Source organism: Tupaia chinensis, unplaced genomic scaffold (assembly GCF_000334495.1).
Source record: "Tupaia chinensis unplaced genomic scaffold, TupChi_1.0 Scaffold000009_1, whole genome shotgun sequence".
Classification (NCBI taxonomy): Eukaryota; Metazoa; Chordata; class Mammalia; order Scandentia; family Tupaiidae; genus Tupaia; species Tupaia belangeri.
In genome coordinates this window covers 2,126,088-2,137,716 of record NW_006159439.1, presented here as the reverse complement: position 1 = coordinate 2,137,716, position 11,629 = coordinate 2,126,088, and the positions used below count along the sequence as shown (strand labels likewise).

Sequence of the window (11,629 nt, the reverse complement as noted above, 5' to 3'; positions counted from 1 at the left end):
GAGAAATCACCCCCCAGGGGGGATGGTCACGCCGCAATCCCTTCTCCTCCATTCTCCTCTCGGGATCTTGGGCACGCACGCACATATGCCCGGAGTGAGTTTTAAGCCACGGGGTCCGGGACGCAAACCGCGGTCGACTATGTGGGAGTCCAGCGACATAGTCATTACGCTAACTGCTGGTTCCCCCATATCCTTTTGAACTTCTTTGTTCTCACATATATATTCTTAAAAATTAAATATATGCACAGGAATGGAACTGTACTCTGCATATTATTTACAATTTGATATTTTATCTAAAATTATGATTATTTACATATCGATAAATTAAAATCTATACAACCCTTTAAAATAAATTTATTTCTTTTATCTGTGTTCATCACAGTATATTTTTGGATATTTAGTTTTTTGTTTTGTTTTTGCTAGACAGAGATAGAGAGGAGATGGAGAAAGCACTCCCACAATAAGATGTGGTCATGCTGCAATCCCTTCATTTCTCCATCCTACTGAAATTTTGGGCCTACATGCACAAGACATCCAGAGTGTTCTTCAAGCTGTTGGGGCTCCGGATTCAAACCATGATTGGCCATGTGGGATCTGGTTCACTTTAACCACAAGGCTGGTTATGGGGCCAGTCCTGGACATTTAGGCTATGCCACCATTCAGGAACCTCTACCCAACCAGCTATCCAGCAGCTAGTCCCTGTTTTGGAATTTTATGGAAACTTACATTTTGATACTCTTTTTCAAAAATTTATTTTAAGAGAGAGTTTTGCTATAGGGCACATGTTCTCACCAGAGAGACAGAGAGAGACAAAAAGTGAAAAATCACTCTCTGACGTGATGGCTATGCTACAATCCCTTTTCCTCTACTCTCCTCTCAGGATCTTGGGTATGCATGCACATATGCATGGTGTGAGTTTTAAGATAGGGCTCAGGATTTGAACTGAGATCGACTAAGTGGGAGTCCAGTGACATAACCATTACACCATCTGCTGGTCCCTACATTTTAATTCTAATTAAAACTCAGATACCAGCAGTTAGCATAATGGCTATGTTGCTGGACTCCCACGTAGTCGACCGCGGTTCGCGTCCTGGACCCGGTGGCTTAAAACTCACATCGGGCGCGTGTGTGTGCGTGTCCAGGATCCCGAGAAGAGAACTGAGGAGAAAGGATTGCGGCATGGCCATCCCCCCGGTGGGGGGGTGATTTCTCGCTTTCTGTCTCTCTATCTCTCTCTGTCTGGCGAGCGCACACGCCCTATAGCAAAAACCTCTCTAAAACAAACAAACAAACAAAAAAACTCAGATATTTCATGTCTTACTCAACTTCAAATCTAACTTTTATGATCTTAAAATGAGTTAGTTAAAATAGCTATACCAATGAAAATCTAATAAGGATAACCCAGAAAAGGAAATAAATACCAAGGATCTTCAAAAAGTTACTGGAAAATTAAAGTTTGAGTTTATTTTGGTGCAAAAAAATCCATGTATAATTTTTATAGTACCGTTTTCCACAAACTTCTTGAAGATATCACATATTGTCTGATTTTACTTATGTGAGGTACCTGGGGTACTCAATTCCTAGAGACAGGGAATGGAGAAATGGAGGAGTACTACTTAACAGGTATGGAGTTTCTGTTTGGGAAACTAAAAATTTGGAAATGGGATGGTGGTGATGGCCTCACAACAATGTGAAGGTACCTACTGACATTAAACTGTACATTCAAAATGGCAAAAATGGTAAAACTCTAGTCAGAGATAAGTTTTTTACAAAATCAAGAGTTTTGGTGGGACTGGCAGATGGCATAGTGGTTATGTCGCTGGACTTCCACATGACTGACCATGATTCAAGTCCTGGACTCGGTGGCTGGAAACTCATGCCAGTATGTGTGTGTAAGTGCCCAAGATCCCAGGAGGAGAATAGAGAGAAAGGAAATGTGATGTGGCCATCTACCGTGGGGGTGGGGGAGATTTCTTCCTTTCTCTTTCTCTCTCTCTCTCTCCAGAGAGTGCATGTGCCCTAAGGCAAAGACCTCTACCAAAAGAAAAGAAAAAAGGACTAATTTTGCTATATTCTAGCAAAAGCCAGTGAGAAAATATAAACAGTGGTGGGAGAGGCATAGCCACAACAGAAATATCCAATACCAAGAAATGAACTTAGTAAGTCATGTGCAATATCAGTATTGCGAAAACCATAAAATGTTACTGGAAGACATAAAAACCTCTATCATGTTTCATATAATGACTTTAAATATAAAAGTTTATAAAGATATAATGTCCCCCAAACAATCTGTACTCTTGATGCAATTTCACTCAAAACCTTAACTGCCATTGTAGAATTTTCTAAGTTGCTTAGAAAGTCTACTTAGAAGAGCAAATGAAGACTAAAATGAAATAATTCCATTGTTATTTAGACTATGTTTTACAGACTTTTAGATATCTAACAGGACGTTATGAGAGGCTGGTAGAAACCATATTGAATTATAAGCACCTGCTTGGTAACAAATCAATGTTCCAAATAATCTTACTTCCACAGAAACACTTTAACCAAATAATATCTAGAGTCTAAAGGAAAGCCATTGAAATATGGAGTCCCAGAACTAGCAGGTGGCATGGTATTGACAGTTAAGGTACTGTACTCTCACATGATTGATCAAGGTTTGAGCCCTGGACGACCCTGCAACTTGGAAGTCACTCCAGGTGCATGTGCATGTGTACCCTAAATCCTGAAAGGAGAATGGAGAAGGGTTGTAGCATGACCAGCACCCCCCTCCCCAGCCCAGCCCCCCATTGGGGTGATTTCTCACTTTCTCACTCTTTCTCTCTCTCTCTCCCTCCTCCTCCCTCCCAAGCTTGTGCATACACCCTATAGCAAAAACTAAAAAAAAGAAAGAAGAAAAAGAAAAAGAAAGAAAGAAAGAAAGAAAGAAAGAAAGAAAGAAAGAAAGAAAGAAAGAAAGAAAGAAAGAAAGAAAGAAAGAAAGAAAGAAAGAAAGAAAGAAAGGAAGGAAGGAAGGAAGGAAGGAAGGAAGAAAGAAAGAAAAGAAAGAAGGGAGAGAGGGAGGGAGGGAGGGAGGGAGGGAGGGAAAGAAGGAAGAAAGAAAAAGAAAAGAAGCATGGAGCCCCTTTAAGTCCCTATACAGACTTAAGCATTGCTCATTTTGGTGATCTTGGGAGCTACTGCAAGAAGTAAAATATTGCAGATCTAAGCCAAATATCTACTGGTGCCTTTAAAACTGTCCAGGAACATTTTGCCCATTGTTTTTCCAAACATAAATATAGGCACAGGCCAGCAGGCTAATAATATTGAGGCTATGCTACAAAATAGGTCAAATAGAACAAAAACACAGTTTTTCCTGTGCGATAACCTGTTGGTATATGATGTCAAAATCAATGGCATTTTAATGTCCTATTGGATAAAAAAAGACAAGGAAAGCTAACCACATGAATGTAATGCTTCACATCATAAAAGAGACCTCTTGTTGTAGCATCAGGAAGTATAACCAGTTTGTAATGTAGTAGTCAAGAGAGGATTATAGAGAATTCCTCTTTTATACCTTGCCAAAATCTGAGCTCTGAGTCCCTTCTAATGAAGTATCTTCATTTATCACTCACTGAAAGTAAACAAGTCAAGTAAAGATATAGCCAATGTTTTTTTTTTTTTTTTTTTTTCTGTGGGAGAGTAAAGAGTGATTTGTGTCTTTTGAGTAGAAATATGTTTTGAAGGAAATAACTAGTATGTACTGCATTCTCTATGGCTAAATCGAAGGTATTAATATTGTGAAGACAATGGCAGAGTTTGTATGTTCTGTGTGTATGTGTGTGTGTGCACACGTTTCCTACTTATAGGGCTGTGCATTAAAGTGATAATTAAATCTCAGATTAAGAGGCCATCTATTTCGCTTCTTTTGTGGACAAACAATTCAGGTTTTGGGAACCAGCAGTTAGCGTAATGGCTATGTCGCTGGACTCCCACGTAGTCGACCACGGTTCGTGTCCCGGACCCGGTGGCTTAAAACTCACGCCGGGTGTGTGTGCGTGCGTGCCCAAGATCCCGAGAGGAGAATGGAGGAGAAGGGATTGTGGCGTGACCATCCCCCCTGAGGGGTGATTTCTCGCTTTCTGTCTCTATGTCTCTCTCTGTCTGGCAAGCGCACGCGCCCTACAGTGAAAATCTCTAAAAAAAAAAAAAAAACAATAAACAATTCAGGTTTTTTCTCTACTCATCCATTGATTTGTTTCAGAATGGAAGTCAATGGTCACATATTTTTAATGCCACTAATGGCTTTCCTACTTTTAAACAAATACCAGCCTTAACTCTTCTACTATAATTTTTTGAGGACTCACATTTATATATGTACCATATAATACATAGATGATTTATTCTTTTTTTTTCCTCCATTTTTTCCCTGGATTTAAATCTTTATCCAGATGTATCTTTTAAGATTTTTAACTCTGAAAATATTTCTCATTAACCTATGTTTTTTGCTTACTCCTTCATAAACAGTTCACCTTTATCAAATATCTTTAACCCTTTTCTAACACTTAACACAGTAATATGAGAAGAAACAGTTGCTCAGCATAATCTTTGATATGAAACAAAATGTGAAATGTAGAAAAAACAGGAGTAATAGCCCTTCTTCAAAGTAAGCTTTTTTAGGGGCCAGCAGATGGTGTAGCAGTTACATCACTGGGCTTCTACATGGCCAACCACGGTTTGAGTCCCAGACCCAGTGGCTTCATACTCACACTAGGTGTATGCGCATGCATGTCCAAGATCCTGGGAGGAGAATGGAGAAGGGATTGTGGCATGGCCATCTCCCTGGGGCAGGGTAGGGGTTGATTTCTTAACTTCCCTTTCCCTGTCTCTATCTCAAGCTCTTAAAGTGTAATAGGGACCAGCTGGTTGTACAGTGATTTAGATGCTGGACTCCCATATGGTTGACTACAGTTGAATCCTGGACCCAGCATTGGGAGCATGTGACTGCATGCCCAAAATCCCATGCAGGAGAAGGGATTGAGGCATAACCATCCTCCCTGGGGCTAATTTGTCACTTTTCCTCTTACTGTCTCTGCCTATCTCTCTCTCCAGAGAGTACACATGGCCTATGGCAAAACCAAAAAAAAAAAAAATTTTAAATATAGAACATTTCTTTCTGTGAAGGCTTACTTCAGAAAACACGATTTTCTGAAAGTTAATGATAATTATATAGGCCAATGAATGACTACTTAAAAACCTATCTTTGAGATTTTTTAAATTCTTACAAGTTTTATGTTTTTAATTCCACTTTCTCATTGAAAATTTTTCATAGTAGAAATCTCTATAAAAAAATTAGTTAATTAGTGTGTGTTTTTTAAAAGAATTATTTTGTTATTATGTTATTGAACTTTATTTATTTATTTACTTTAATTTGTCCAGAAAAGAACAGAGAGAGGGAGAGAAAGAAAGAGAGAGAGAGGTGAGAAAGCAAGCCGTCAGGTCCGGGACTTGAACCATGGTCGGCCATGTGGCAGTCCATTACCCTTAACCACCACACCACCTGCTGGCCCCCGTAGTGATTATTTTAAATTAAATGCTTATTTTCCAGCCATATGTTTTCTTATCTTTATTAACTGAAGGTTTTCCATATTACATGCAATTCTATTTTTTTGCTGGCTTTATTTAAGGAAAACACACTATCTCAACAGTTGATATATGTGAGGTATAAATTATATCACAAGATATCATCTGGCTGTTTGCCCTGTTTGTATGGTGAAAGCCATTTTCCTTCACCTGACCTGACAGTGAAGCACAAAGATCAAAACAAAACAAAACAAAACAACAAACCCAACCAAACATAAAAACACCCTGCCAACCCACATGTTAGCCAAAGATTCGCTTCTCAGACCCATTTTTCAATGGCAGTTTTTTATTTGTGGGTCTGGGAGAAAAGAGAGATAAAAAGCGGAACAACCAAAAACTGCTTTTGAAGAAAGAAATGTGATAATCATCTTTGCAAAAGACAAGGGAGTAAAAGGGCAGCACTCCAGAGGAGGAGCTAGCCTCCAGTTTGGACCCCCCCCCCCCCCCCAAATCCCACCCCTATTTGACTAAACAGTTTGGGGCAATCTGCAGTCCTCCCCTTCTTCGACTCAGAGACACAAGTTCGGACAACAAAGTAGGAATGGGGATCTAAAGCAAGGACTTGCCCTTGACCAAATTGAAACTGAATGGAAACAGTAGGGAATCTGCCATAAGCAGAGGCAGTGCTGACCCTGCTTTCCTCATTGCAGGTGCTTTTGTGAAACCTATAGCAATAAACTACGTTTTTTGGAGACAAGTCAAGCAAATTTACACTCAAAAAAAGATTTACCCCAAACCATGTAAAAGCTGTGAAGGCATTTTCAAAAGAGAGTTCTGTTTTTGACGTTTTGTTCCAACTGATATGGTCACTATTTTGAAGACAGATGATGGAGATATGTTAAAAATTCAAGCAGACTCTGGGGTCAGCAGGTGGCATAGTGGTTAAGGGCGCTGGACTCCCACATGGCCTATTGCAGTCCCAAACCTGATGACTTGCTTTCTCACTTTCTCTCTCTTCTTTTTGCTCTGTCCCTCTCTGGTCAAATTAAAATAAATAAATAAAGTTAAATAAAATAATTCTTAAAAAAAACAAGTTCAAGTGGAACCAGCAGTTAGCGTAATGGCTATGTCCCTGGACTCCTACATAGTCGACCACGGTTCCTGTCCCGGACCCGGTGGCTTAAAACCCACGTCGGGCACATGTGTGTGTGTGCCCAAGATCCTGAGAGGAGAATGGAGGAGAAGGGATTGCGGCATGGTCATCCCCTCTGGGGGGTGATTTCTTGCTTTCTGTCTCTCTGTCTCTCTGTCTGTCTGACCAGCGCACGCGCCCTATAGTGAAAAACCTCTCAAAAAGTCGCCCGGCGCCCGCGCCCTAGAGTGAAAAACCTCTCAAAAAAAAAAAAAAAAGTTCAAGCAGCCTCAGTCATAATTATCTTGAAAGACTCATAACTCAAGATTATAACCTAAAATTTTGAATCTGAATGAAACATTTTTCAAGCAACATATTTGGGGTTTAACAAGGACTTTCTTGAAATACTTCGTAATACAACAAAGTGAAAAAAATGATTACGGACAGTGGTAACACAGAAAAAAACAGGTTTTGAAGGCAGGCTTGCCTCTGTCCTCAGCTGCACAAACGTGGTAAAATTAATACCACTTCCCTAAATTCTATCCTATTCATGTATAAAGTGGGAAACAATGATCTACTTAAAGCAGTTGTGGTTACGGTTAAAGTAGCTAATACGAAAAGAGCCCTTCTCTGTTTCTGTGTCACCGTTACTATTATGATGAATAATGAAACTTCTTAGACATTTCTGCAGGCCATCAGGGTGGATATTTTGTGTCAAGAACCTTAAGTCAGCCTGTAAAAGCAATTCTAATCACATGGTTGTCTCATCCTACACTCCCGTAGTTCTTGCTTTGAATCTGTGGTGTCACGTGTGTATCTTTTAAAGGCACACTTTGTTAGATAGACAGATTTATTTTATAAAGGACTGCAAATATCTTCTTTAAGATACCAAATTTAGTCACTGCACAACTACATGATGTCAAGAACATCATGGACATTCGAGTATCAGAATATGCAGAAGGAAGCACTGACTTAAGAGGGTGGACCTATTTGAATTTTATTAGGACAACTTGCTAGCTCTGTGACCTTGGCCAAATCACAAACTGAACTTTCTCAGCTTCCAATTTTTTTAATAGGAAAATAGGAATGATAACTCTATTCAATAGTTTAGTTCATTTAATTATTTATATGAAGATCAAATGAGTTATTAACACACATTTTTCCAAATAATTATTTATTTAAATTTATTTATTATTATTTCTAGATTTGCTATAAGGCATGTGCACTCATCAGAGGGAAAGGCGGAGGAAAAGTGAGAAAGCAAGCCGCCAGGTCTGGGACTTGAACCACAGTTGCCTTAACCACCATGCCACCTGCTTGCCCTTAACATGCACTTTAAAAATTATTTAATTTGATGCCATTTTGAAGCATTGTTAGGCTTAACTTAACAACAAAACAAACACCCAAACGTAGTGCTTAGGGAGAATTAGATTTTTATTGGTAGCTCAGTTATCCTGTAGGTCAAATGTGCAACAGTTGTGCTTTTTGATACCCCTCTCATCAACAGAGACAATAAAAGTTCTGCTTATTTTCTGAGAAAAAACAAATAAGAATGGACAGGCCTGAGTGTTGTGATGCTCGTGATCTAACCCTCGTTCTGCTGTTTATTTCCTTTATAATTTAGAGCAAATATGTTACAGGCTTTTTACTTGAGTTTCATCACCTTTAAAATAATGGAGGTTAGGGGCCAACAGGTGGTGTGATGGTTAAGGTGCTGGACTTTCGCACGGCGAATGGCAGTTCAAATTCCAGACCTGACAGCTTGAAGATCATGCCAGGTGCACGTGCTTGCATGTCCAAAATCCTGAGAGAAGAATGGAAGAGAGAAGATTGCAGCGTGATCATACACCCGGGGGGACGATTTCTCACTTTGCTTCTCTCTGTCACTGGAGAGTGTACACACCCTATGACAAAAACCTAAAAATAAATAAATAAATAAATAAATAAGTTTAAATGCTGGTTATTTTTCCTTATATTGACATAGGTGGGCTATGTCAGTAGCCCTTTAACATCCCCTTGGCTTTCCCTGGGTGGTTTAGAACTTCTATTCTTACGAGTATGTATATCAGGGACATTACTATACCTGGTCTGCCTCCTTCAGTGGGGGTCCTAACCAGGGAAGAGATAATCTTAAATATCAATATTAGCCTCTCAATTCCAAGAAATGTCAGAGTGAGTGTTAATGATATTTTTATTTCCTAGTGCGTTTGACAGTAATTCCTCTTTCTATTGAATCAACATATTCATCATTCAGTGAAAGCGTTCTTATCCCCAGAATCACATTGTTTTAAATTCAGGTCTAAGATTTTGCCATGTTTGTTACAAATAAGTCTGCTTAAAACTACTTCAGATAAATGAGAGATAATTACCCATGTAGGAGCCTTTCATTGTTGAGAGGGCTGACATTTGTCTCTCAGTAATGCACTTGACAGATAGCATGCCCACGAGTACCATCTTCTATACCCTCCCAGCCCAGATTTAATCTTCACGTGAATGAGCGGTGATAAAGATGATAAGAGATAGGTTCATAATGTAAGTCAAACTGCTGAGCCATCACATTTAAATTTCTGTTTTGGCAAGTATGAAAAATAAAGCAAAATTACTTATTTCACTCTTCAAAGATTTTCATTTATTTAACTAACAAGTATGGTGACTGTTAATTCATTAATCCTGTTTTCGTTCTTCCTTCTATTGTCTACTTTTGAGTACTTATCATTTATTACTTGATTACTTGATAATAAGAGACAGGAAAAGGGAAACAAATTCAGCTGTTTATAATATTATATTATACTTGCTTATCTTTGTACTGAAAGAACTATCTGTGCTTAAGTCAGGATTTGAAAAAGTTATTCGTGGATTTTATTAGTGCTTTTAAAATTTCTGATGAAAGATACTGTTTTGTATTCATATATAAAAATAATAAAGCTAAAATGTCACACTCTCCATTCTTTCCTGCAAGTATAATTTTTATTAGAAGTTTGAGTGCCTTTTAAAACTCTTCTAATATTTGTCCACATGATATTTATATATCCAGAACTTTGGATAATATATAACATTTAGGATTAGGATATGGATGTGGTATTTTTCAAGTTGTATTTTTAATTTAATATTTGTTAGAGATCTTTAGTACAAGAATATCTTCTTTTAATAGCCACATATTATTCAACATAAGTAATGTGTTAGAGTGTGTTAAAGTTTATTTTTCCATTCTCCTCTTAATAAATATTTAGATTATTTCTAACTTTTTGATATTGCAAATGTTTCTCTTTTTCTTTCTTTTTTTTTTAAAAAATATATTTTCTAGAGGTTGTGTACACTTTCCAGAGAGAAAGGAGGATAGAGGGAAAACAAGAAAGCACCCTCCCATGGGGCATGGTCGTGCTGCAATCCCTTCTTCTCCTTTTGGGATTTTGGTCACGCATACACATGTGCCTGGCATGTTTTTCTGAGTCACCAGGTCCAAGACTCAAACCAGATAGTCAGCCAGATGAGCTCCAGCTGTTTTAAACACCAGGCCATGAACTAACTCAACAATCTTTCAATGAATATGTCTTTTCTAGCACATGTCAATATTTGTAGGACATATTTAAAAGCAAGTTTTTGAGCTGAAGAGTGTATGTACTTTAAATCTTATCAAATTACTTTCAAATAATGCCTACCAACTTATACTCTTACCACTAGTATGTAAGTCTTTCTCCTCACTCTCACAAGTATTTGATATTGTTAGTCTTTTTTTTTCTTTTCTTTTCTTTTTTTATTTTGAGAGTTTTTTTTGCTATAGGGTGCATGTGCTCACCAGACAGACAGAGAGAGACAGAGAGACAGAAAGCGAGAAATCACCCCCCCAGGGGAGATGACCACGCTGCAATCCCTTCTCCTCCATTCTCCTCTTGGGATCTTGGGCACGCACACACACGCTCCTGGCATGAGTTTAAGCCACCGGGTCTGGGACGCGAACAGCGGTCGACTACGTAGGAGTCCAGCGACATAGCCATTACGCTAACTGCTGGTCCCTGATATTGTTAGTCTTTTAATTTTTTGTAAATCTAGTAGGCAAAAATCTAATTAAAAATTTTTATATTCAATGTTTTTACGTTTATTGGTCATTTTAGTTTTCTGGTACTAATGGTTTATATCATTTTTGTTTATATTGTTTTCTTTAAATTTTGTATGTATGGGACCAGTAGGTGGTGTGGTGGTTAAGGGCACTGAACTCCCACATGGCCAACCGTGGATCGAGTCCTGCACCTGGTGGCTTACTTTCTTGCTTTCTCTCTCTCTCCTCTCTTATACTGCCCTTCTCTGGTCAAATTTAAATAAATAAATAAATAAATAAATTTAAATAAAATAATTCTTTAATAAATTTTGTTTGCATTATTTAAATAACTTTGTATACAACCTTGCCCACATTACTGCATTTGTTGGTTTATTGTTTGTTTTAATTTGCAAAAGGTATTTATAAATTCTGTGATTTTTATCTCTTGTGTGTGATATAAGCAGTTTCCTCCAATTTGCAGATTGATGTGGAACTTCGTTATTTTTGTTGTTGTTCCACTGTTTAAAATGATTTATGTAGTTTCAGCTACTAATTTTTAAATTTGCCCTCCATATTTTGTGCTTTGTATAAAGTCTTTCATTTTCCATAGTTTTTATTTTTCTAGTTGTATGGGTAATAAAATACTTCAGCTTATCTTGAACTTCTCAAATAGTGGATTGGACTGTACCCCTTCATTTTTCTCTATATCCAGAGAGAATACAAAAGTTTTCCATTAAAATTTAGAAAGCTTTTATTCTTTTAAGGTGGTATGACTATGACTTTTGACATACAAAAGTTTTGGTATGATGTCTTTTTCCACAGTATTAATAATAATGTAAACATTGACTATCATCTGATGTGTTTGACATAAAACAAAAGCTTCAGTAACTTGTGTAGGG

At 37.9% G+C, this 11,629-nt stretch overlaps 1 protein-coding gene across 1 annotated transcript in view; it reads left to right on the top strand.

Annotated features, from left to right (window-relative positions):
- Positions 1–11,629, top strand: part of PROS1 (protein S) — a 78,813-nt gene that overhangs the window by 14,599 nt on the left and 52,585 nt on the right. The window lies entirely within an intron of this gene.